The 25867-nt window shown below is 46.9% G+C and overlaps 1 protein-coding gene across 2 annotated transcripts in view; it reads left to right on the top strand.

Annotated features, from left to right (window-relative positions):
* LOC133349703 (homeobox protein Hox-B3a-like) overlaps positions 1-25867 on the top strand; it is a 355311-nt gene that overhangs the window by 112917 nt on the left and 216527 nt on the right. Inside the window, exons 1-2 of one of the 2 annotated variants that reach the window (XM_061563378.1) lie at positions 2911-3110; positions 15736-15905. The exons of the other annotated variant lie outside the window; for it this stretch is intronic. The gene's annotated coding sequence lies outside the window, so the exon portion shown is untranslated. Of the gene's footprint in view, positions 1-2910; positions 3111-15735; positions 15906-25867 lie in introns of those variants that run through there. 2 annotated transcript variants of the gene reach the window in all.

Raw genomic sequence — 25867 nt, 5'->3', positions numbered from 1 at the left:
ACGTCACCGCGGTGCTAGCTGTTGGCAGGAGAGCTCACGGTGATAGACCCCGCAGGTGCCATGCGTTGACTGACTGAGATGACTGACTGAGATGACTGACTGAGATGACTGGCAGATGCAGTTAAACACACAGACACGCACAAGACGCCGCTTTCAGGAGGGTCCTGCCAATTTCGATTTAAAGCTTTCGTGACTGCAGGAATTCATCTTCTTGGTTCTTTCGGTAAAGTCACGTAGAAGGGAAATAATAAAATAATAAAAATAAAACAATAAATAATTCTCACGACGTTTCGGCCACAACGCAAGCAGCCGTCCTCGGGTGAAGAACAGGTCTGTCGGAAAGACTCATTCAGGCGCTGTCTTTCCGACAGACCTGTTCTTCACCCGAGGACGGCTGCTTGCGTTGTGGCCGAAACGTCGTGAGAATCATTTTATTATGTTTTATTTTTATTATTTCATTATTTCCCTTCTACGTGACTTTACCGAAAGAACCAAGAAGATGGGTGCTGCCAATGCTTTTATTTCGCAGTAGGGGTGCGATGTTGCTGCTATTGCTGTGTTTCTGTGTGTGATACCAATACCAGGTGTGTGTGTGTGTGCTGTAAGCTATGGGGGTGGGGGGGGAGAACTGGAGAACCCGGAGAAATTCCACACAGAACATAGGGAGAGAATGTACAAACTATACACACAAAGACGCCCGAGGCTTGGGTGAAAACAACCACTACGCCACCATCATTGTCATCATTGCAATAATGTCACCATCATTACGACCACGATCACCTCCATCAATGCCACAATCGCCATCAATTACTACCACGATCTCTTATCGCCGTTATTAGCAACGTGATTATTACCATAATTACCATCATTGTGTATCGTTATCGCCATCAGCGTGATTGTAATCACCACCACAATCATCACCATTATCGCTATGGTCGTCATCATTACCACCACCACCACCACCACCTTGGTTAACGAATTTAAAACGATTATCTGACGACGCAATGCAATGTGCCACTGATCGGATATAGTAGGGGATGGGTGGCGCAGTGGTTAGCGCATTTGCGCTATTCACTCGACCACCTGGACTCTACTCCATCACCACCACCGCCGCGGCCATTCTCCATTCTCTATCCACTTCTCACGGATTCAGGCCTCATTTTATCATGGTCTATCGACTGCTGGATGGAGACCCCACTCCCCCCACCCTCCATTACTCTAGTGAGCTATAATCTATACATGCACGACTGGATGATGTCGTCTTTTTGAATATACCACGGCTAACCTAAGTTAAATCTAAATCAGTCCCCAACGCCGCGTCATTGGATAGACCCAGGCTGATAATGACGCTGACGATCCTATCTGTATTCTTGGTTCTTTCGGTAAAGTCACGTAGAAGGGAAATAATAAAATAATAAAAATAAAACGTTAAATTCTCACGACGTTTTATTATTTCCCTTCTACGTGACTTTACCGAAAGAACCAGTAATGTGAATCCCTGCAGTCACGAAAGCTTTAAATCGAGATGCTACGCGTCCTACGTTTTATGTTACGATTATTAAACGACCGTTAGACAAATCGGTTGGTGATGCTGCTGCTGCTGCGTTTGCAGTGGTGCACAAGCACAATTACCATCAACAAATGAAGCCAGCGAAGACATCACAATAATACAAATCTATATGTTAGAAATAAAATTAATAGAGGAAATATAGATATGTGGAGAAGCCGTAAGTTAGAATCGCGTTTTTTTTATTTTCCCATGGTTGGACAGCCTCGCTGAGTCTCGTGGGTTCGTTGCCAGGAGGGTCCTGCAACACTGGGAAGTGTGGCTTGCCGGTCTGTTTGTCCCGCACACTGCACAGAGGTCGTTGTAGATTCCCGTCTCGTTCACGGAGCCTGGAATGCGCCAAAGCAGTAAATTTTCCGTTGTTTATGGCGATTTACGACTTTGCGCCATGTGCGTGCAAGTGTGTGAGCGTGTGTGTTGTGTGTGTGGGGAGCGGTGGTGTAGCGGTTAGGGTGGTGTAGCGGTTAGCGCGCTGCGCTAGAAACCCGGCTACCCGGGTTAGATTCCCGCTTACGGCCAACACCGGTGACGTTTATCTGAACCGGTCCTGGGCCTCCCTTCGGTCGACTCAGCCTCAAATAAGTACCTGGTGCCATGCGTAAAAACATCGCCACTGGGGAGACAAAGGCGGTCGGGCGTGGTGCTGGCCACCCACCCCCTCGTGTACCGTTCCGGCCTTCATAGGTGCTCGCTAACAGCACTTGCCCCTGCAGTCTGTCAAGGCTATACGGGGGATCTTTGTCTTTTATTTCGGTAGTGTAGCAGCTATCCCCGCTGCGCTACGAATCCGGCGACCCGAATTCGATTCTCGCTCACGGCCAACATCACCCAGTGACGATTATCTGAACCGGTCCTGAGCCTCCCCTAGGTCGACTCGGCTTCAAACGAGCGGCTGGTGCTGGTGTAACAAAAAAAGCCATCGCCACTGGGGAGACAAAGGCGGTCGGGCGTGGTACTGGCCACCCATCTCCTCGTGTGCGGTGCCGGCCTTCATAGGCGCTCGCTAACAGCACTTGCCCCCGAAAGTCTGTTAAGGCCATGCGGGGGAATCTTTGTCTTTGTGTGTGCATGTGTGTGTGTGCATGTGTGTGTGTGTGTCTGCGCGCGCGTGTGTGTGTCCGCGTGTCCGTTTTACGCGTTACCCAGCTAAACCATTGGCTATCTTTATTATTATTATCCTGCGTCTTCCCCCCACCCTCCACCCCCCAGAGTGTGATATTTATTTATTTAATATCTCCCATCTCCTGCTGGCTACGCGGTGGCGCACGACGCTGGCGATCCGCATTGCGACTCGCACTCGATGCGGGTTGCAGCGAGGAGTTGATCCGCCTCGGGCCGCGGAAGATTCTCAACCCACGGATTCTCACCACGACGGAGGCACCGTTAGACGGGGACTTGGGTCAGCCCGTTGGCACGAGGTCCACGCTGTCGCATCAGCCGCCGCAGTTATACTCCGCGCGTGTGCCGAGCTCCGCATTGATTTGTATTCGTCCGTGGGTAGTGTGTATACAGGGACGTTGGCGTACGCTGCAACACACACTGCGTAAGTAACCATGGCACATGCATGCACGCACGTACGCGTTTCGTGTGCGTCGCGTACATACGCACATATACATACTGAGCGCATACGTACGATACATTGTTAACGTAGATGCACGCATGGGTACGTGCATGTATACGCGTGCTGAATATTTGCACGCGTACGTACGCACACATACGTATGCCCTATATATAAACTGTGTCGACTAAACGTAGCATATGGCTGAATTCGTTCATGTATACACACACAGACAGACGTGTAACAAATACAGCAAACACATGTACACGTGTGGTGTGTAATATTTGATCGTATAAAGTGCTATAGTTAACGTGAAAATAGTAGGTAAATGTATACTTAACACAACATGCACAATCGACACATACATTACCCACTGCAAGCAGATACACATGCATTATTTGTACATAATGTTATATATTGCAAGTTTAAGTATGAATACATTGATACTATAAAACACTTAAGTAAGTCTATACAATACTATACTAAGCATACTATCGTGATGCATTTGTAATATTTACACATTACGTACTACACACACACACATACGTAATACGTAGATATTAGTCAATTATAGAAAATAATACAGCAAACATAAACCATTACATCAGTGAATATCTACTGCACACAACATACATGTCCACGTTCACGCATCATCGTTAGAATAACGCAATTTTATAAATGGCTAATATATTCCAAGCACAAACATACAATACCTCTACAATTATTTAGTAAATAATTTTACATCAAAGAACATATACTGTTGTATGCGTAACTGCATGCTAAATTCAATCTATACTCACACACCGACATTACTATAACGGCATGCGCATTTATAAATGTATCGTACAATACGCACAAATCTAACACATTTACACCAATTAATTAATAATTTTATCGCTCACAATTGTATACCAAACATGCATTGTGTCCGTAAATACATACGGTATTATGCGTACTAACGAAAGCGCACACATACATATTATACGCAGCATATCCATGAACACGTAGTGAGCTAAAGGAATATACTGCACGTAATATTACACAGTATTAAACGAAGTAATACTCCACTCAACCAACTAATACCATGTACACTGCGATACCGTTGTATTCGTAATGGCATTAATACATGTACACACATATAACAAACACAAATACACACCTATACATTATATATACTCTACAAGCTCATAACCCTATCATAGCTATGTACAATAATCCATAATATACACCATATACAATATCACACGAAAAATTGACCGTTACAAACGTATAGCGCACGCACACCTACCACACAGTACGTACTGCAACGCATACGTATGACACACACACATTCATACATAGATAATATAAACAATCACTAGTTAAATTAATTACGAACAACAATAGTGGACCCAGCTCCGAGATTCGAGCAGCAATTACAGAGTTACTAATTCCAGTGAAATCTGGGAGACAATACTCATAATCGTCATCATCATCATCATCATCGTCATCATAATCGTCATCATCGTCATCGTCGTCATCATCATCGTCGTAATCATCATCGTCATCATCGTCATCATCATCGTCATCATCGTCATTATCATCGTCATCATCATCGTCATCATGTTCGTCATCATCGTCATCACCGTCGTCATCATCGTCATCACCGTTACCATCATCATCGTCATCATCGTCGTCATGATCGTCATGATCATCGTCATCATCATCATCATCGTCATCATCGCCATCGTCATCATCATCGTCATCATCGTCGTCATCATCATCGTCATCATCTTCGTCATCATCGTCATCATCATCGTCGTCATCGTCATCGTCATCGTCATCGTCATCATCATCATCGTCATCATCATCGTCATCATCGTCATCGTCATCGTCATCATCATCATCATCATCGTCGTCGTCATCATCGTCATCATCATCATCGTCGTCGTCATCATCGTCATCATCATCATCATCGTCATCATCGTCATCATCATCGTCATCATCGTCATCATCGTCGTCATCATCGTTATCATCGTCGTCATCATTGTCATCGTCATTATCATCAACGTCATCATCGTCATCATCATCGTCATCATCATCGTCATCATCGTCACCACCGTCGTCATCATCATCGTCGTCATCGTCATCATCATCTGCGCTGAGGTTTAAACTCCCCGGTCTCCGTCAGTTCCCTCACCGCTAGTCGCGTGAGCAACATCACAACAGAGATATGTGAGCAGCAACATCATTATCAACATCATCAGCAACATCATCATTATCAACATCATCAGCAGCATCATCATTACCAACACCATCAGCAGCATCATCAGCAACTTCATCAACATCATCAGCAGCATCATCATTATCAGCATCAACATAATCAGCAGCATCATCATTATCAGCATCAACATCATTATCAACATCATCAACATCATTATCAGCATCATCAACATCATTATCAGCATCTGCAGCAGCATAATCATTTTTATTATCAGCAGCATCATCATCAACATCATCATCAGCAACTTTATCAACATCATCAGCAGCATCATCATCAACATCATTATCATCATCAACTTCATCATCAGCATCATCAGCAGCATCAGCATCATTGTCAGCAGCATCAGCATAACGTGTGAGATGCTGCATTAGCACAAATAACGTAATTGCATATTTTCCGAATACATTCATTCGTCGCTAACACTGTGTGGCCTTAAAAAAAACAATAGACAACGTTTCGGGCAATATCCCTTCTACATAGCACGTAAAATTCTAGATTTGAAGCTTTCGTGACTGCAAGGATTCATACTCTTAGTTCTTTCGGTAAAGTCACGTAGGTTAAAAATGAAATTAGAATGAATAAAAAATAAAATAATATTTTTTTAAAATTCATTTTTAACCTACGTGACTTTACCGAAAGAACTAAGAGTATATAGCACGTAAAAGATTATGAAGAGTAATACATTTCTAGAAAGGTCCCGCTGTTATTTGCGACTGCGTTGAGCATTGTATTTATATTTCGTGCTCTCTCTTCACCACTGCCAACGCAGCATCGGCAATTAATTAATTGATAATAGAGGCGACGTTTCGGGCAATGAGCCCTCCGTCACAGCAGAGAGATGATGTGAAGACGGACCACTACCTGAAACGTCGTCTATTATGAGGTCTTTCCTTTCAGTGCCAAAGCAGCAGCATCAGCAGCAACATCATCTCCAGATGTATTTTCCGCAGCAGTAGCATTATTATATTACTAGTCTTGATTCGCCCACGCATTTCAATTCAAACCGAGTTAAATGCATTCATTTCTAGCTAGCAGAGGTGAGAGAAGGTGGTGAAGGCTTGCTAGGGAACAATGCAGGAGGTGTTAACATGTTCAAACGCCAAATAGACACCGATTATGTTTTGCGTGTTGAACTTCCTTCGCACCGTACGTAGCCAACCGCGCTAATCAGAGGTGCGGGGGTAGGACAACAAACGAACCACAAGGCAGTCCTAAAGAGATAGATTTCCAATCCAGTACATAGCTGCAGCAGAGGTCGCAAACGGGTTTTGATTCCTTACCCGTACCCGTACTCGGCCACACCAGGGTCGCAAACGGGTACCCGTACCCGGCCGTACCCGTTCCCTACCCGTACCCGGCCGGGTACGGGTAGGGTACGGGTATTGGGTACCTGATTGCGACCTCTGGGATGAAGCCATGTTGCAGGCGCGGCTGGGTTGATTCTAGGAACTCGAATTGTGAGAAGAAACAAGACGTTGGGAAATGAGTGACAAACAGTTACTCACCAGTGAATCACGGCCTACCCGTACCCGGCCGCACCAGGGTCGCAAACGGGTACCCGTACCCGGCCGGGTACCCGGTTGCGACCTCTGACTGCTGCAGGTTAGACGGTGTGGGACCGATCTGTTTCAAGGACAACATGCACGCACGGTTATATCGACGCACATGTGTTTTTGTTTCGCAAGTTCTGCCACCAGCATGCGCGGTTGATGCAGGACTCGATGCCTTGTCCGTCATAGGTGTGTCCATGTCGGCGTTGGACAAATCTTCAACGCCTCCTGTCTTCTTGCCAGAAAGGGTTCAAGGGCTTTTTTGTCTCGTCGTATTTAAAAAAAAATCTAAATAGTGGCTCGAAGGGTCCTCTATGCTAAGGGTGGTCTGTCCCTCGCCTGGAGCTGAGATCCTTTTGACCGAGGACAAATACGATCGTGAGTTTGGGCCCCTGTTCCCAAACGTGTCGACTGTCGAGCAACTTTTACCATCAACGTGTTACCATCAACGTTTTACCATCAACTTGTTACCATCAACTTTTACCATCGACCGTTTTACCATCAACGTTTAACCATCAACGTTTTACCATCAACTTTTACCATCAACTTGTTACCATCAACTTTTACCATCGACGTTTTACCATCAACGTTTAACCATCAACGTTTTACCATCAACTTTTACCATCAACTTGTTACCATCAACTTTTACCATCGACGTTTTACCATCAACGTTTAACCATTAACGTTTTACCATCAACTTGTTACCATCAACTTTTACCATCGACGTTTTACCATCAACGTTTAACCATCAACGTTTAACCATCAACGTTTTACCATCAACTTTTACCATCAACTTGTTACCATCAACTTTTACCATCGACGTTTTACCATCAACGTTTAACCATCAACTTTTACCATCGACGTTTTACCATCAACGTTTTACCATCAACGTTTTACCATCAACTTTTACCATCAACTTGTTACCATCAACTTTTACCATCGACCTTTTACCATCAACGTTAAACCATCAACGTTTTACCATCAACGTTTTACCATCAACGTTTAACCATCAACTTTTACCATCGACGTTTTACCATCAACGTGTTACTATCAACTTTTACCATCTCTACTCACCTCCGGCCGACGTTTTCTGCTATATTTATGCCATTCGCCGTATCTTAAACAGGAGCGTGGAGCTCATGTTGCGTTGAGTTTGCTGTCCCTCTCCCGCACCCTCCGATTAGCACGGTTGGCCATGTACGGTGCGAAATAAGTGCAACGTGCACACACGTACATAGTACGTTGTCTGCGATCACTAATATATAGACTAGCTTTACTACCCGGCTTCACCCGGGACTTGGCCGCCTTTGTCTCCCCAGTGGCAATGTTCATACACCGCACCAGATACTCGTTTGAGGCTGAGTCGACCTAGGGGAGGCCCAGGACCGGTTCAAATAATCGTCACCGGTGTTGGCCGTGAGCTGGAATCGAACTCGGGTCGCCCGGTTCGTAGCCACAGCGCGTTACCCACTACACTACAACGCGTTACGCTTCTACATGAGCGGGTCACGTGACAGATTTGACGTCACAGCTCACTTGGCGTGCAAAAATAATTATTGAGCTCCCCCCCCCCAAAAAAAAAATATAAAAGTGTATTTTTATAATGTTTGCATGGTGTACAGTTTGGAAAGTACCCACATGGCAAATTTGCAGTTTGTTGCATGTCGGGAAGTACGCTAAACATTTTGAACAGACACACATATTCACGACTTTGCCTTTTATAGAAATGGAGACACCTCCTTTGCTGAATATTTATTTCAAACGCCCGTTCGTTGATAGCGGCAGCGGTTTGTTGACTCTGTAAATAATCAGTGAAATGGATCTCTCCACCGCTGGATGTTGAAGTGCTACCCCCAACCGCCTCCGGCCAAAAAAAAAACAGTCAGCGCGCCACCGTTCGACCGCCTTTGTTTCCTCTTCGGCGACGTTGACTCCACACTGCACCGTGGCAGTCGTTTTGAGGCCGAGTCGACCTAGGGGAGGGGGGGAGGTCCAAAGACCGATCCAGATGATTTGCCGCTGGTGTTGGTGGCCGTGAGCGGGAACCACCCCTCCCCCTTCGCGTGACCTTTTGACCTTAATAGGCGCTCGCTAACAGCCATTGGTTCCAACGGCCCGCGCCTACGATTAGCGCCGTTGGCTGCGTACGGCGCGAAAGAAGTTGAACATGCGTACGTTAAAGGCTGCACGGGGAGGGGGGGGTTATTTGTGTCTTTGTTTTGTACATGTCAATCCACTGCTGAATGAATGCCTCGTCACGCCTTGTGTATTTATGGGGTGGGTGGAAGGGGGGGGGGGCGTTTGACCATACTTCACCGCGCTGGTCAAGTGCGCGGTTCGTGAAGGCGTTCAGATATCCCGTCGTTATTTTGGTGTCAGCCGTGGTCCGGGATCGAACTCGGGATTTATATGACAGATTCGTAGTTCGGTGCTCCACAAAATCATATATATGTATGCATGCACTTATGACACTATAGTTACGCTGAATCGGCACTAATCAACATGAATACGGTCATAAGTGAATGTGGAAATGCATCACTTTAATTAGACGTAACACAGACTACACATATGAAGATACCGATGTTGTTTTAACAGTACAGACGTAAACATCGCGTCTGATTCGGCGAGCGTTATTTAACTGCGTTATTTGCACGTGTATTACGTGTCGTCTCGCTTCTGCTGCACAAATAGTGAATCCGTGGTTCAGCGCCTCTGGCCATGCGCTATATAAATGAATATGAGATAATGTATTCATCGTCTTCGCCTATACACAGAGCCGTCCGAATCGGGGGGATCGCCCCGGGCCCCGCGCTTTAGGTGGGTGGGGGGGGGGGGCTCACACCTGTGCCAATATCTATGTCTGTACGGTATGTTGAACTTCTTTCGCACCGTACGTAGCCAACCGTGCTAATCGGAGGTGCAGGGAAGGACAACTAACTAAACACAAAAAAGCAGTTCTCAAGAAATGCGTTTCCAATCCAGATGATGATTTTAAAGCGCCATTGCTCCAGTTGCTTCCTATTTTATTGGAAGGAGGAAGAGTGTTCCAGACGGGCGCACAAGACGCATCTGAACAGGGGCGGTTTCTTCATTAGGGCGATTGGGCGACGCACCACCAATCTCAGCCGTTACTGTGCCTCTGGATATAGTCCAATCAGCGTCATGTCACGTTCTGTGGAGTACCGCCTCTTTTTGGGCGATTTCACTCTGGCTGAGAATCGCCCCGAGTGTTCCCATAGACTTACATTCAAAGATGTTTTTTTTCGAACGGCGGGCGCTCCAATGCATTCTCTATGGCTTCCGGGAGGGCTCGCACTAACGTGCTTACGTCATCATACGTAAGCACGTTTCAGTCAACAATATTATTTGTCGCCACCTAGTGGAATCTTTAATAAAAGAAACTGAGTGGATTGTAATAATAGTGAGATAGAAACAAATAAGATGTATTGTAAGAGTCACTTTATTTTTCATTAATATCAAAGAAGTGAAGTTGCCTTTACATGCTTAAGCTGTTAATTTATCCATTGCATGGGTGGACCTTATCCTTATCAATCATCCAGACATTTGCCCCCCCTGAGAGATTTTTCAGGAGCCGCCACTGCATCTGAAAGCGCGCGATGCGGTGGCCATCTTTGTTCGATGGCTCATTCATGTGACCACACGCGCTCTCTGCCGAGTGGGGAGCGGTGGCGCAGTGGTTTAGCGTGCTGTGCCATGAAACCCGTCCACCCGAGTTTCGTTCCCCCTCACGGCCACCAACACCCAGTGACGATCGTCTAAAACAGGTCCTGGACCTCCCCACGGTCGACTCGGCCTAAAATTAGTAAACATCGCCACTTGGGGAAACAAAGGGGGTCGGGCGTGGTGCTGGCCACCCACTCCCTCGTGTGTCGTGCCGACTTGATAGGTGCTGCTCAGTGCCGGATTATCCTGGTAGCAACAGTAGCCACATATGTAGTAGCTACATGTGTAGTAGCTACATATGTAGTAGCTACATGTGTAGTAGCTACATATGTAGTAGCTACGGGCCCCGCACTTTCACAGGCCCCCCGCGCTAAATGCTTTCAGGCTATCAATTCCGCTTCAGTGATTTTGCACTTGCTCTATTACTATAGTACTATACTGCCTTCAACTTTTATGAACGACTGGGTGTGTAAGGTTTAGCGATTTGTCGTATTATCTGGCTGTATAGCAAACGAAAAAATACAATTACTTTACCGTGCAAGTTAGACATTTGTGTTTTAACATTTAAGTTTTTTTTTAATTTAGGGCCCCTTAATAGCATATGCTACAGGCTCCGCACTAGCTTAATCCTGCACTGGTGCTGCTCGCTAACATCGCCTTACCCCAACAAATATGTTAAGGGGACCGTCCATAAATGACGTCACGCGATTTTGGACGATTTTTACCCCCCCCCCCCTCGTCACACGGCGTCACAAAAGTCAGACCCCCCCTCAAATATGACGTCACAAAGCTCTGCCCCCCCCCCCACCCCCCAAACCATATTTACATTTTGAAAAAAAAGATGCTTCAAATCGCTTTAAACTATTGTCATTGTAGTGCGTATTTAACGTGGCGCCGCAATTAGTTTTGTTATAACAATTCTATATTTATTTGAAGTTGCGAATTTTGATGTGACGTCACATTTCACATTTCTCAACCCCCCCCCCTCGTCACACATCGTCACAAATGTCTGACCCCCCCCCCCCCCTAGGTGCGTGACGTCATTTATGGACGAGGGTGGGTGGGGGGGAATCTTTGGTTGGTGTCTGCCCAGTACTGCCATCTTGTGGCTCGGAATGAACGCGCGCGACGCCAAACATCTGCCAGAAAGGGTCAAAGCTATTCTTATATTTTGATCGTGGCAAGGGAGGTCCCATTATGAGAGGGCTGACCATAGCAACAACAACAACAACCGTCGTTCGCTCCCAAGTGGCGCCGACGTCATAACAGCGCTTGTACCAGGCTAGGTGCACTTTCAGGCCACGTGAAGTGTCTAAATGCCGCTGGCAGGAGAGGCCACGGGTTGACTGACTGAGACGACTGGCAGTCATTATGAGCGCCGCTCCTCATCCGTCTTGTGTTGTTTTAATTATTCTGGAGGGCGACTACCTGAGTTGGCCACCACAGCCACCGAATAATGGCCTACACCTCTCGCTATGATCATCATCATCATCATGTGCCGTTGCCTATGAACTATTTTTTAAATCCTTTATATTAAGTTCGCTTGCTTGCTTGCTTGCGTGCTTGCGTGCTTGCGTGCTTGCTTGCTTGCTTACGACCGTGCAAATCTTTCGGTCGTTTTTAACCCACTTCCCGTGATCCAATCGAGCTGACATTTTCCACACAGACTCGTTGTGCGTGACAATTAATTTTCGTTAAAATATTTTCCCAAAATTTTACACTGTTTAGGGAATTTTTTTAAATATTTAATTACCAATTGCTTAATGCTGGCAGACAATCATCTGACCCATAGGTGGCAGCCATCTCAAGCCAGAGGACGAGAGGACTCTAGCCGCCACGCATATAAAGGATTTAGAGTGAAAAACTTTGTTTTTACGGGTTAATTTTTTACTATTTTTCTCCGGGTCCTCCGATTGTTATCGTCGACTTTTGGAATCAACTTGCGTTTAGAGCTGCTAGAACATGTCCACGTGATAAGCCGCCACTTCTCCTAGCGATCATTTGTGGCCACGTCACTTTTGAAAAAAAAAGAGCTATTTCGCTCAGCGGGCCTGAGCTGGTAAAATCAAATAAAAATCTTGATTTGAAGCTTTCGTGACTGCAGGAATCAATACTCCTTGGTTCTTTCGGTAAAGTCACGTAGCAGACCATGCTTTCCCACCCGATGATGGACGCTTGTGTTGCGCCCGAAACGTCGTGATTTATTTTATTCTACACCTACGTGACTTTACCGAAAGAACCAACGAGTACAAATAGAAATGGTTTCGTCTTTGAATATCGGGGAGTCTCGTTGTGACCAGTTCACGATCGCGCCCTCTGGTGGACAACACGAGAACGACTCCTGCACTCGCCAGCCCCGCGCGTCGTGTCCTTCTCGCTGTGTAGAACGCCATCCGCAGGACGGAGCGCTCCACGCCCCCCCCCCCCAATCAGCTGGTCGTTTGCCGCCCTGATCAGCTGGGAGCTCGCGGGGCATTGGTTCGCGCGACTGCGCTACGAACCCGGGACCCCCCCCCCCCCACCGAGTTCGATTCCGAGCCACGGCCAACATACCGCTGGATTCTAGACTTGAAGCTTTCGTGACTGCAAGGATTCGTATTCTTAGGTTTTTTTCGGTAAAGTCACGAAGGTAAAACATTACAATTAATAAAAGTAAAATAAAATAAAAATCACGACGTTTCGGAGGCAACACAAGCTTCCGTCTTCAAGTGGAACCGTCACATCCTCGACAGCTGTATCAAGTAAATGAGAGATTGCAAGAGCTACCACTCCGTATATATATAATGGTTGGAGAGGGTGGAAGGGCCAAGTACGGCACACTTTTTATTCATATGGTAAGGTGAGGCTTAAGAGGGTGAGCCTTTGTTATGGCGAGGTACGGTTTGTGACTATTTTATTTTACTTTAATAATTTTAATGTTTTACCTACGTGACTTTACCGAAAAAAATAAGAATATACCGCTGGATATTTGGAGCTTGCTGTGTCGATGCGGTCGCGTGGATTTCGTCTCCGGGTCCTCCGGTTTTCCCCGACACATTTAGAATCAACATCGCGCGTTTCAGAGTCTTTGTCCGTCGTAAATGTCCACGCGATGAGCCGCTTCGTAGAGCTGTGATTTGTGGCCAGGCCGCTTCTGAAAAATAAGAGCTACATAGCCTTACCTGGTACAAATAAAATAAAATATAGTCCATCGGCCGCGAGTGATACTGGAGATAGACCGGTCTTGGGTAACCTCCATCGGTTCATATTCTTAGGTTTTTTCGGTAAAGTCACGGAGGTAAAAAATTAAAATTAAAGTAAAATAAAAATCACGACGTTTCGGAGGCAACACAAGCTTCCGTCTTCAGGTGGAACAGTCACAGCACGATAGCTGTATCAAGTGCTCCATCGGTTCCCCAACACTCACTGGCCAGAGTGGTGAAGTATGGTCCGCTTCTGAAAACGAGCTATGCACTCTCAGTGGGTTCTAGATTTGAAGTCTTCGTGACTGCAAGGATCCATTCTCTTTGGTTCTTTCGGTAAAGTCACGTAGGTGAAAAACAAGTATAACCGGTAAAAACAAAGTTTTTCACTATAAATCCTTTATATGCGTGGCAGCGAACTTAATATAAAGGATTTAAAAATATATTCGCCTGTGGAGGACGCGGGGATCGATCCCGCGACCTTTGGCATGGGAAGCGAGGGCACTACCAACTGCGCTACTCCACCACGGCCTGTGGAGGGGTTACGCTCTGGGCTCTTGCACTGTGATGTTCAGCCAAAGCCATGAATGCGTTCTATTTGAATATATATAAAATAAAAAAAATTTGCCTAAAAAGTGTAAAATTTTGGGAATTTTTTTTCACGAACAATAATTGTCTGGTACAACGAGTCTGTGTGGAAAATGTCAGCTCGATTGGATCACGGGAAGTGGGTTAAAAACGACCGAAAGATTTGCACGGTCCTAAGCAAGCAAGCAAGCACGCAAGCAAGCAAGTGAACTTAATATAAAGGATTTAAAAATATGAGAAAAAAAATAGAAAATAACTAAATCACGACGTTTCGGAGGCAACACAATCTTCCGTCATAGATTATGAAGGTAGGACAACCACAGCAAAACATTGTTTTTTTTTACCCACCACAGTAAAAATTATTTTGCTGTGGTTGTCCCACCTGATGACGAAAGCTTGTGTTGCCTCCGACACGTCGTGATTTAGTTATTTATATTTTTATTATTCATTTATTTTTACCTACGTGTCTTTACCGTAAATCTAAGTGGGTCTTAGCTGATAAAATAAAAAAAATAGTTCAGTTTAAAGATTTTAGTTTGATGATGGAGACGGCGGGAATATGCTCATTCGGCAGTGGTTACGATGAGCCCTTTATTCTATGTATGTTGAACTTCTTTCGCACCGTACTTAACCAACCGTGCTAAGCAGAGGTGCAGTGTTGCGTCTATGGGCAGTGGTGAGTCTATGGCCAGTGTTGAGTCTATAGGTAGTGTTGAGTCTATGGGCAGTGTTGAGTCTATAGGTAGTGTTGAGTCTATGGGCAGTGGTGAATCTATGGCTAGTGTTGAGTCTATAGGTAGTGTTGAGGCTATGGCCAGTGTTGAGTCTATAGGTAGTGTTGAGTCTATGGGTAGTGTTGAGTCTATAGGTAGTGTTGAGTCTATGGGCAGTGTTGAGTCTATAGGTAGTGTTGAGTCTATGGCCAGTGTTGAGTCTATAGGTAGTGTTGAGTCTATGGCCAGTGTTGAGTCTATAGGTAGTGTTGAGTCTATGGCCAGTGTTGAGTCTATAGGTAGTGTTGAGTCTATGGGTAGTGTTGAGTCTATAGGTAGTGTTGAGTCTATGGCCAGTGTTGAGTCTATAGGTAGTGTTGAGTCTATGGCCAGTGTTGAGTCTATAGGTAGTGTTGAGTCTATGGCCAGTGTGTATGTTGAACTTCTTTAGCACCGTACGTAGCCAACCGTGCTAATCGGAGGTGCATAGACCATGTTTCTGATGACGACGATGATGACGACGATGATGACGACGACGACAATGACGACGACGATGATGACGACAACAATGACGACGACGATGACGACGATGATGACGACGACGATTGTATTTGTTTCAATCCACCGCAGCCGCACACGCACGCCCGGACCAAATGAACGTCACGTGGACATCACGCGAAGCCCACCGGTGGGCGGATCGTGACGGACTCGACCTCACGGATTGTCCACCCCGGCGGGGAATGCCTCTCCCGTCGGTGCGGACTCGACGCCACCCGAAACAACCGCCGTGAAGGGCTCCGGTGAGTGGACCATCGGAGCCGAGTCGGTCGTGTTGTAAACTGCTGCTGCTGCTGTTGTTGTTGTTGTTCTTGGGGGAGGAAGAAGAGGGAGGGGAGGGGGGTGGTGGTAAGCAACTCGGAGGTTGGAGCATGGCTCTACAGTGCTGTAAATGTCATCAGGAGGGGTGAGTGTGATGTGCGTGAGTGGTGGGACACGTGTGCGGGGTGGAGGAGGGATGGTGTAAGCAACTTGGAAGTCTTACATCTGACACATTGTGACGTCAACGCGCCACTTCCTCCCCCCCCCCCAAAGCGTGGGGCCCGGGGCAGTCGCCCCGATTCGCCGTGTACCCTCGGGGGAACGGCTCTTGTCATGACTCTGTGTGAAAATGCTCCTTGAATGGCACCTCGGCTGTGTAACGAGTGGAATGGGGCCCCTAAAGTGAGATGATGGTGGTGGTGGTCATTGGCCCGCAAGCGCGGTCCTCCGAGGGCGATCTCTTGTGGAACACGAGGAGACGTGAAGTCACGTTGTGGTGACGAGGCTGCGACGGTGGTAATTCATGAAGTGGAATAAGACCTTATCATTCTTATTGTTTTTCTTCTTACTCCTTGGCTCTTTCGGTGAAGTCACGTGGGTTGAAAAATTAAATTAAACTAAAAATAATTCACTGGTCAACAAAAAACTTAATTTTTTTCTGGCCTGGACTTTTGCAGCTGTTTTAGACTAAATTTAGAGTGCTGATTCCAAATCTGATCTCAGATTTGCTCTATCACATCTCATTTTTATGCTATCGGCATACCCCATTTTCATTGATTTTACCCGAAATTAACTCTGTCACTTATGATTGCAAGTTGTTGCGAGTCAGTGACTGCTTTAGTGTTAAAATATGGTGCTGTATTTTTAGGATAGTGTGTTTATAATATCATTTTATGTAGATATCCACATTTATTTAATATTTTTCTTCTGCAGTTTTTATTGAAAATGCAATATTTGATATCTCAAAAACCTGATGCGATAGACAAAAACTGATGCCAGATTTGGAATCAGTACCCCAAAATTACATTAAAAACCGTTGGAATACCTTATGCCAGAAAAAGTGTGTTGACCAGTGTTATAATCTAGCACTATATTCTTCTCATCATCATCATCATTATTATTATTCGGCCTGTCCATCACGGACGACGACGACTTTCTCAGAACCGCGAGCGGTGGGGCAGCAGCAGCAGCAGCCGTTTCGCTGCGTGCCGGTGGCATCAGAGAAGCCGAGTGCCGTTGAGAGCGAAAGCATCGAAACCGCACCGTGGGTAACGAGTCTCTTGCTCGTCTCTGCCGGATGGAACTCGTGCGGTGCCGTTGTTGCTGCTCTTGTTATCTCGACACGTTGAACTTCTTTTGCACCGTACGAAACCGACCGTGTTAAGCGGAGATGCACTGTGTTGAGTCTATGGTGCAGTGTTGAGTCTATGGGCAGTGTTGAGTCTATGGGCAGTGTTGAGTCTATGGGTAGGGTTAGTCTGTGGGTAGTGTGAGTATTGGTTGTGTTAGTCTATGGGCAGTGTTGGGTCTATGAGTAGGGTTAGTCTGTGAGTAGTGTGAGTATGGCCGATGTTACTCTATGGGCAGTGTTGAGTCTATGGGCAGTGTTGAGTCTATGGGCAGTGTTGAGTCTATGGGTAGGGTTAGTCTGTGGGTAGTGTGAGTATTGGTTGTGTTAGTCTATGGGCAGTGTTGGGTCTATGAGTAGGGTTAGTCTGTGGGTAGTGTGAGTATGGGTCGTGTTAGTCTATGGACAGTGTTGAGACTATGGGCAGTGTTGAGTCTTTGGGCAGTGTTGAGTCTATGGGCAGTGTGAGTATATGGATAATGTTAGTCTATGGGCAGTGTTTGTCTATGGGCAGTGTGTATTTGAACTTCTTTCGCACCGTACGTAGCACAACCGTGCTAAGCGGAGGGTTTTTTTTCTCCCCTCTTGACCGAGCCATCGGCTATGGCCACTTCTCCGCTGTTTTACGATGTGGCTCTAACATTTCCCTCCCATGATGTGTCCACATTGATGTTGGCTGCCTTAAGGTGTCTTGCAAGGACGACTTAAGGGCGTAAAGCCACGTTGCTTGCGGCGACTAGACTGTGAGAGTGGGGGGGGGGGGGGGGTAAAGTGAAGCGATACGCAAGTGCAGATGGCGATCGTGGTGGTGATAAGTCCTTGACGGAGGTGTCAAAGTGCGGCACGCCAGGAAGACCTGAAGCCAAGAACGTCGCTGGTGATCATTGTAAGAGTGTTGTCTTTCTGGAAAGTATTGACGATGCAATAAAGTGAAGGCTTCAAAAGGTCAGCTCGTGGCGATCATGTGGTAATAATGATGCTCGAAGGATGTATCGATTCATATATATTTCGATTTAAAGCTTTCGTGACTGCAGGGATTCATCTTCTTGGTTCTTTCGGTAAAGTCACGTAGAATGGAAATAATAAAATAATAAAATTTAACATAACAGGTCTGTTCTCCACCTGAAGACGGCTGCTTGCGTTGTGGCCGAAACGTCGTGAGAATTATTTTATTATGTTTTATTTTTATTATTTTATTATTTTCCTTCTACGTGACTTTACCGAAAGAACCAAGAAGATTCATATATATATATACAAATATAAATATTTAACCAGATGGTGGTGGTGACTGGACTAAGTGGTCCTTGAAGAATGTCTCGACTGTGTGACAAGGGATGATCTAGAGCAGCGGTTCTTCACATTTACTGCAGCCATGCACCCCTTTGATTCTCAATCGTAAAAAAAAACTAAATTATAATGTGAATAAAAAGTATAGTTTGATGGAACAAAGGAAGTTGTACTTACGTGCCCGTGGATAATTTGTGTTTTCGATGATTTTCTTGAAAAAAAAAATCCTGCCCACGTCTCGTACCCCCAGAAAGGTCATCTCGCACCCCCAGGGGGTGCTTTCACCCCGGGTTAAGGAGAAGCACTGATCGCGAGCACTGTTCTTCACTCATTTTCAGAGGGGGGGGGGGGTAGGAGGAGGGCACTTTCGCCCAAAGGGCATCATCAGTCTGTGGTCCCGCCACACATTTGAAACCATTGGGGGTTTGACAGCAGCACGATGATGATGATGTTGTTGTTGTTGTTGGGTATTGTCACGTGTTGTGTATTGTCGGTAGGCACGCGTCACGTGTTGCACAAAGGCCACCAGGGCCGCCAGTGGCCCACAGGCCTTGTGATGAAGAACTAAACTATGACAAATGTTTCACCAGCTAGAGCCCACTGAGCTGTATAGCTCTTTTTCAGAAGCCGCGAAATGATAGCTCAACGAAGTGGCTTATCGCGTGGAAATGTACAGCAGCCAAATAATCTTATACCCCGTGATGTTGATTCTAAATGTGGAGGGGAAAAAACCCCGGACGACCTGGAGAAAAATCCACGCGATCACGGAGAGAGAGACACCGCAAACTCAAAATATCCAGGCATCGTCAGGGTCGGGATGGAACCCACGACCACCTGTATCACCAGGCGAGGTGGGTAACATCTCATCGCCACCGTGACGGCCCTGATCTCGAGCCAGGTATGCGCACGGTGATGCGCAGGTGAGAGCCGCCCTTGCAGGACCCGTTGGTTGCATATTGGAAGGTCCTCATGCGATGGTCGTCTTCTTCTTCTTGTTGTTGTCGAACGGCTGCTGATGCTGATGCGTTCAGGTGGTCAAGCGTGCAGACAACCGCATGAGCAGGAGCAGCGAGGGGTCGTGTATCGTTGTGCTGCCTTGCCTTCGTATTTTTGTGTGGATCGGGGGGCAATGCGGCGTTAGACGGTGTCTATGGTGTAATCTGAGTGACCCACAGTCGCACGAACCTCGAAAAAGATTTCGTGGAACAAGGGAAAGCGAACACTATTTTTCGTATATATACTTTTTTTTATTTCGACTGTTTTCTACTTTGGAAATCCTGTTGGAGTCCCAGGAACTCTTGTTCGGGAGGATGCTGCCTCGATGTGGTTTTGCAGTTCGCGGGGCGATGTTGCTGCTACGTGTAGTCGCAATTTAGTAAATTTTCTGCGAGTGTTTATTTATAATCGGGAATGGTTTCAGCGAGACCGGTTACATTGTGATGAGGTTTTTTTTATAGTTCTGGGAGGAAATCGAACTAGCCTTGGGGGAAACCACTCCAAAGACAAAGATCCCCACTTATAGCCTTAACAGACTGTTAGGGCAAGAGCCGCTAGCGAGCACCTATGAAGACCGGTACGGCACACGAGGGGGTTGGTGAACAGCACACGGCGACCCGAGTTCGATTTCCGCTCACCGCCACCACCACCAACACCCGTGACGATTGTCTGAACCGGTCCTAGGGCATCCCCTAGGTCGGCTCAACCTCAAACAAGTGCCTGGCGCGGTGCGTAGGTAAACATCGCTACCGGGGGAGACAAATGCGATCGAGCGTGGTGGCTGCATGGCCACCAACCCCCTTCGTTGTGCCTTCATAGAGCGCTACTCGCTAACAGCACTTGCCCCAGACAGTCTGCGAAGGCTATACGGGGGCGGGGGGATCTTTGCCTTGTCTTTGTTTGTGCACCACTCTCTGTCCGTCGATGCTGTTTGTTTTTCCTGCAGCAGAAACCCAACCGCGCGCAGCTGTTGCTGCGGTGATCTTTCGTGCGAGATGAGTCGGGCGCCTTTCGTTCAGCGAGCGGGGGGGGGGGGGGGGCGACACGCGCACCGACATATTAGAGAGCTGGATGGGTGAGGAAGGGAATTATCGAGAGGCAATAGGCTCGCGTGTGAACGGAGCAGGGTGGGTTATCGACGCATTGCTGAGCCGTTAACCCAATGCCGCCTAGGTTCGATTCCTGGCCACGGCTCACATCGGTGGCGAGCGAGCGAGGCAATCCAGAAATTGTATAATGTTTCGCACCTCCGGTTAGCGCGGTTGGCTACGTGCTGCACGAAAGAAGTTCAACATACACACTGCCCATAGACTCAACACTGCCCATAGACTTAACACTGCCCTAGATTTGAAGCTTTCGTGACTGCAAGGATTCATATTCTTAGGTTTTTTCGGTAAAGTCACGTAGGTAAAACATTACAATTAATAAAAGTAAAATAAAATAAAAATCACGACGTTTCGGAGGCAACACAAGCTTCCGTCTTCAGGTGGAACCGTCACAGCCACGACAGCTGTATCAAGTACATTTTTATTTTATTTTACTTTTATTAATTTTAATGTTTTACCTACGTGACTTTACAGAAAAAACCCAAGAATATTAACACTGCCCATAGACTCAACACTGCTCATAGACTCAATACTGCCCATAGACTCAATACTGCCCATAGACTCAACACTGCCCATAGACTAACACTGCCCTTAGACTAACACTGCCCATAGGCTCAACACTACCCATAGACTCAACACTGCCCATAGACTCAACACTGCCCATAGACTCAACACTGCCCATAGACTCACCACTGCCCATAGATTTCTTAATTTTGGAGCTTTCGTGACTGCAGGAATTATTATTTGGTTCTTTCGGTTAAGTCACGTCTAAAGATAAAATAATAAATTAAATAATAGCATATTACGACGTTTCGATTGCAACACAAGCAATCATCAGGCATAAAAGAAATAGCAACAAAAATCTAACTAGAAAACTATAGACAGACATACAAGCAGACAGACATCACAAGGACACACAGAGAGAGAACACATATCGGCACAAAGAGAGAGGTCGTTTCTGTGACGGGGCCTTAAATATAGAGAGGGGGCGGGGGCGGAGAGAGGGAGAGGGCAGAGAAAAAAAATTAGCATATCAATGAGTGTACGACAACGTGATGCTGCAAGTAAGATGACGACGCGCCACGGCACGCAAGCTTGTAAATCAGGAGAAAGACACACTAAAATTAAATAACCTAGTAAAATATCGAAATGTAATGTAATACAACACAAAGAGTCGGTCAACACACAATACTGCCCATAGACTCAACACTGCCCATAGACTCAATACTGCCAATAGACTCAACACTGCCCATAGACTCAACACTGCCCATAGACTCAACACTGCCCATAGACTCAACACTGCCCACAGACTCAACACTGCCCATAAGCTCAACACTGCCCATAGACTCAATACTGCCAATAGACTCAACACTGCCCATAGACTCAACACTGCCCATATACTCAACACTGCCCACAGACTCAACACTGCCCATAAGCTCAACACTGTCCATAGACTCAACACTGTCCATAGACTCAACACTGTCCATAGACTAAACATCGCCCATAAACTCAACACTGCACCTCCGATTCGCACGGTTAGCTACGTACGGCGTGGAAGAAGTTCAACATGGTACACACATCGCATTAGACCCCTTGGGAGTGGGCATCACGCCTCGAGGCTGGGGGTGGGGGTGTGACGCCCGACGTTCGAAACTAAGACCGGAGCGGCAGCCGTCTGTGCCAACCCGTGCCATCTCAACCAACCCGTGCCATCTCTACCAACCCGTGCCGTCTCTACCAACCCGTGCCGTCTCTACCAACCCGTGCCATCTCTACCAACCCGTGCCGTCTCTACCAACCCGTGCCGTCTGTACGAACCCGTGCCGTCTGTGCAAACCCGTGCCATCTGTACGAACCCGTGCCATCTGTACGAACCCGTGCCATCTGTACGAACCCGTGCCGTGTGTTCAGCGTTGTTGAACTTCAGGATAGAGTCAAGCGACCGCCGCCGGCGTTCGACGCGGCGTCTTGGACGCAGTGACATTCATCCAGCAGTGGATGGACAGAGCGCTGCTAGAACGAAGGCATCATCATCATCGTGGTCGTCATCCAGTGTTGTCGCAATCTTTATTTTAGACTGGAACTTATGAAGCTTTTTTCACACACGTGCAGTATGGGCGGGTGGTCAGCACGTTACAATATCAAACAATACAATAAAACAAACAATAGGAGTGAAAAATATAACAAAAAGTCTCGAAATATATAAATATAAAAAAAAATTAAGTCAATTAATTATACGTCCGATGTATCAAACTCGGGCAAGGCAGAATTATTTGTTTTGCCGGCCCCCACCTCCCATCAACATTAACATCAGTGTCATCACAGCCATGCTTTATCTACCGCTGGATGAAGGCGTTGTTGCTGCTGCTGCTGCCAGGACAGAGGTCGCAAACGGGTTTTGATTCCTTACCCGTACCCGTACCCGGCCGCACCAGGGTCGCAAATGGGTACCCGTACCCGTACCTGGTCGGGTACGGGTACCCGTTCCCTACCCGTACCCTACCCGAAATGAGTGACAAACGGTTACTCACCAGTGACTCACGGCCTACCCGTACCCGTACCCGGCCGCACCAGGGTCGCAAACGGCTACCCGTACCCGGGTAGTCGGGTATCGGGTAGGGTACGGGTATCGGGTACCCGGTTGCGACCTCTGTGCCAGGATCGTTCCCACTCCCTGCACGTGGACTCGTGGCAGAGACGCCGCGCGGGATCTTTCGTGTGTCGGGATCGCCCTCTGCGGGCGAGAGGCTGAATCCCAAGTCGCCCTTTCGCATCACAAGCGACCGGCACAGATTTGTAAATGCTGTGGCTTGGCTCCACAACACACCGGTTAATGCTGTACTCGTGACAAATTGTCCACGTTCTGTTTACGTGACAACCCTTACTCGTTGGCTGTGTCGGGTGGTGGCGGGTTTAACGACACATTTATATATTTACGCGATCTAACCCAAAACACCCTTTATTATGGACATTTTTGGGTTTTTACAACAAAAAGTTTGCCTTCGAATCAGGTACTCATTTGGGGCTGAGTCGACCTAGGGGGTTGGAGGGGGAGGCCCAGGACCGGTCCGGATAATCGTCACCAGTGTTCGTGGTGGCCACGCTCACAGATTTTCCCACGGGCGTGGAACGCACGGACGCTCCACATTGCTCCTGGCTTGGAACGTTTTGGCCACTCCACCACCCCTCCAGTGAAGATTCTCGATGGAAACCCGACGAAAGTGTTGGGACTGTGGTCTGGGGTAGGGAGACCAAACGGATTTATTTATTATTCATTTATTTTCTCGGCGATGATTTCTTTTGTCGTGTTTTGCGCATTTTTCTTCTCGTTAAATTTTGATTTAAAGCTTTCGTGACTGCAGAGATTCATCTTCTTGGTTCTTTCGGTAAAGTCACGTAGAGTCGCCTCGACGGACCTGGTTTTCACCTGAGGACGGCTGCTTGCGTTGTGGCCGAAACGTCGTGAGAATAATTTTATTATGTTTTATTTTTATTATTTTATTACTTCCCTTCTACGTGACTTTACCGAAAGAACCAAGAAGATTTCTTCTCGTTATTTACGTATTTTTATTTTATTTTATTCGTTAAGTAGTGGGGTTTTGTTTTTGTATTATCTGTGTACGGAACTGGATACATGATGTGCAGTGTTGTGGGATGAAATTGCATGAATGACGCTAAGTAAAATTCTGCTCATTATATTCGTCAAATTAAGTCCGTTCCAATATTGAAGTTGTTTTTTTTTAAGTGCTAACTTCGACTTTTTAAATGTTAGTTGACTTTGATTTTCGTGTGCGCTAAGTGGCCTTGTGTCTTCAGAGGTGAAATGTTCTTCATTATTATTAGTCTTACACAAAAATTTAGTTGTAACTATAACAATTATTAGAGAGTAAATAGTAACACAACACTCAACACGTGCGTCGACAACTCCTGAGTCGGGGGGAAGGGGGGGGAGGGAGGGAGGGGCGGGGGCGTGAGGTAATGACTGTGACGTCACAATGACGCGTGTTTATTGTCGGCCACTCTCGACCAAAGCCGGCTCTGACTGGAACAAAAGTAGTTCAAGGGTTCCGCTTCTGTTCGGAACGTATTGGCTTCCGACGGCGTAGTTCAGAAGCGATGATGTCTGCATGTTTGCGTTGGATCGCGTTCTGCACGGGGCCCATTGCGTTCCTGAACAATTGTCGTTGGAATCAACACAAGTCCTCGAGATAAGGGGCCGTCCATAAATGACGTCACGCACCTAGGGGTGGGGAGGGGGGTCAGACATTTGTGACGATGTGTGACGAGGGGGGGGGGGGTGTTTGAGAAATGTGACGTCACATCAAAATGCGCAACTTTAAATAAATATAGACAACACGTTCTACTTAACTAAATAGACTTTGTAATAAATGTTTTCTCCTACAACATCGGAGTGCAGCGCCACATTAAATACGCACTTCAATGATAATAGTTTGAAGCGATTTGAAGCATGGTTTATTGGGGGGGGGGGGGGGGGGGGCGGCAGAGCTTTGTGACGTCATATTTGAGGGGGGGTCTGACTTTTTGTGACGCCGTGTGACGAGGGGGGGGGTCAAAAAAAGTTCAAAATCGCGCGTGACGTCATTTATGGACGGCCCCTAACACGTATTCTACAAAAAGTTATTCGGTAGTGCTAATGTCCGTGAGATCTTCGTTATGAGCTAATTAATTGTGCACATTGTGTGTGCTGTGTGTGTACTGTGTGTAGGTGTGTGTGCTGTGTGTGTGTGGTTGTGCTGTGTGTGTGCTGTGTGTGTGTGTGGGTGTGCTGTGTGTGTGTGTGGGTGTGTGTGCTGTGTGTAGGTGTGTGTGCTGTGTATGTGTGGGTGTGTGCATGTGTGGGTGTGTGTGTGGGTGTGTGCGTGTGTGGGTGTGTGTGTGGGTGTGTGCTGTGTGTGTGTGGGTGTGTGTGCTGTGTGTGTAGGTGTGTGTGTGCTGTGTGTGTGTGCTGTGTGTGTGGGTGTGTGCTGTGTGTGTGTGTGCTGTGTGTGTGTGGGTGTGTGCTGTGTGTGTGCTGTGTGTGTGTGGGTGTGTGCGCGTGTGTGTGGGAGCGGTAGTGTAGCGGGTGGCACGCTGCGCTACGAACCCGGAGACCCGAGTTCGATTCCTGTTCACGGCCAACACCAGTGACGATAATATAATCGGAATCGGTCCTGGGCCTCCCATAGGTCGACTCAGCCTTAAATGA

This window comes from Lethenteron reissneri, chromosome 31, assembly GCF_015708825.2.
Source record: "Lethenteron reissneri isolate LAM-NWPU_2019-01 chromosome 31, ASM1570882v1, whole genome shotgun sequence".
Lineage (NCBI taxonomy): Eukaryota > Metazoa > Chordata > Hyperoartia > Petromyzontiformes > Petromyzontidae > Lethenteron > Lethenteron reissneri.
The sequence above is the reverse complement of the archived record's forward strand: the minus strand, read 5'-3'. Positions and strand labels throughout refer to the sequence as shown.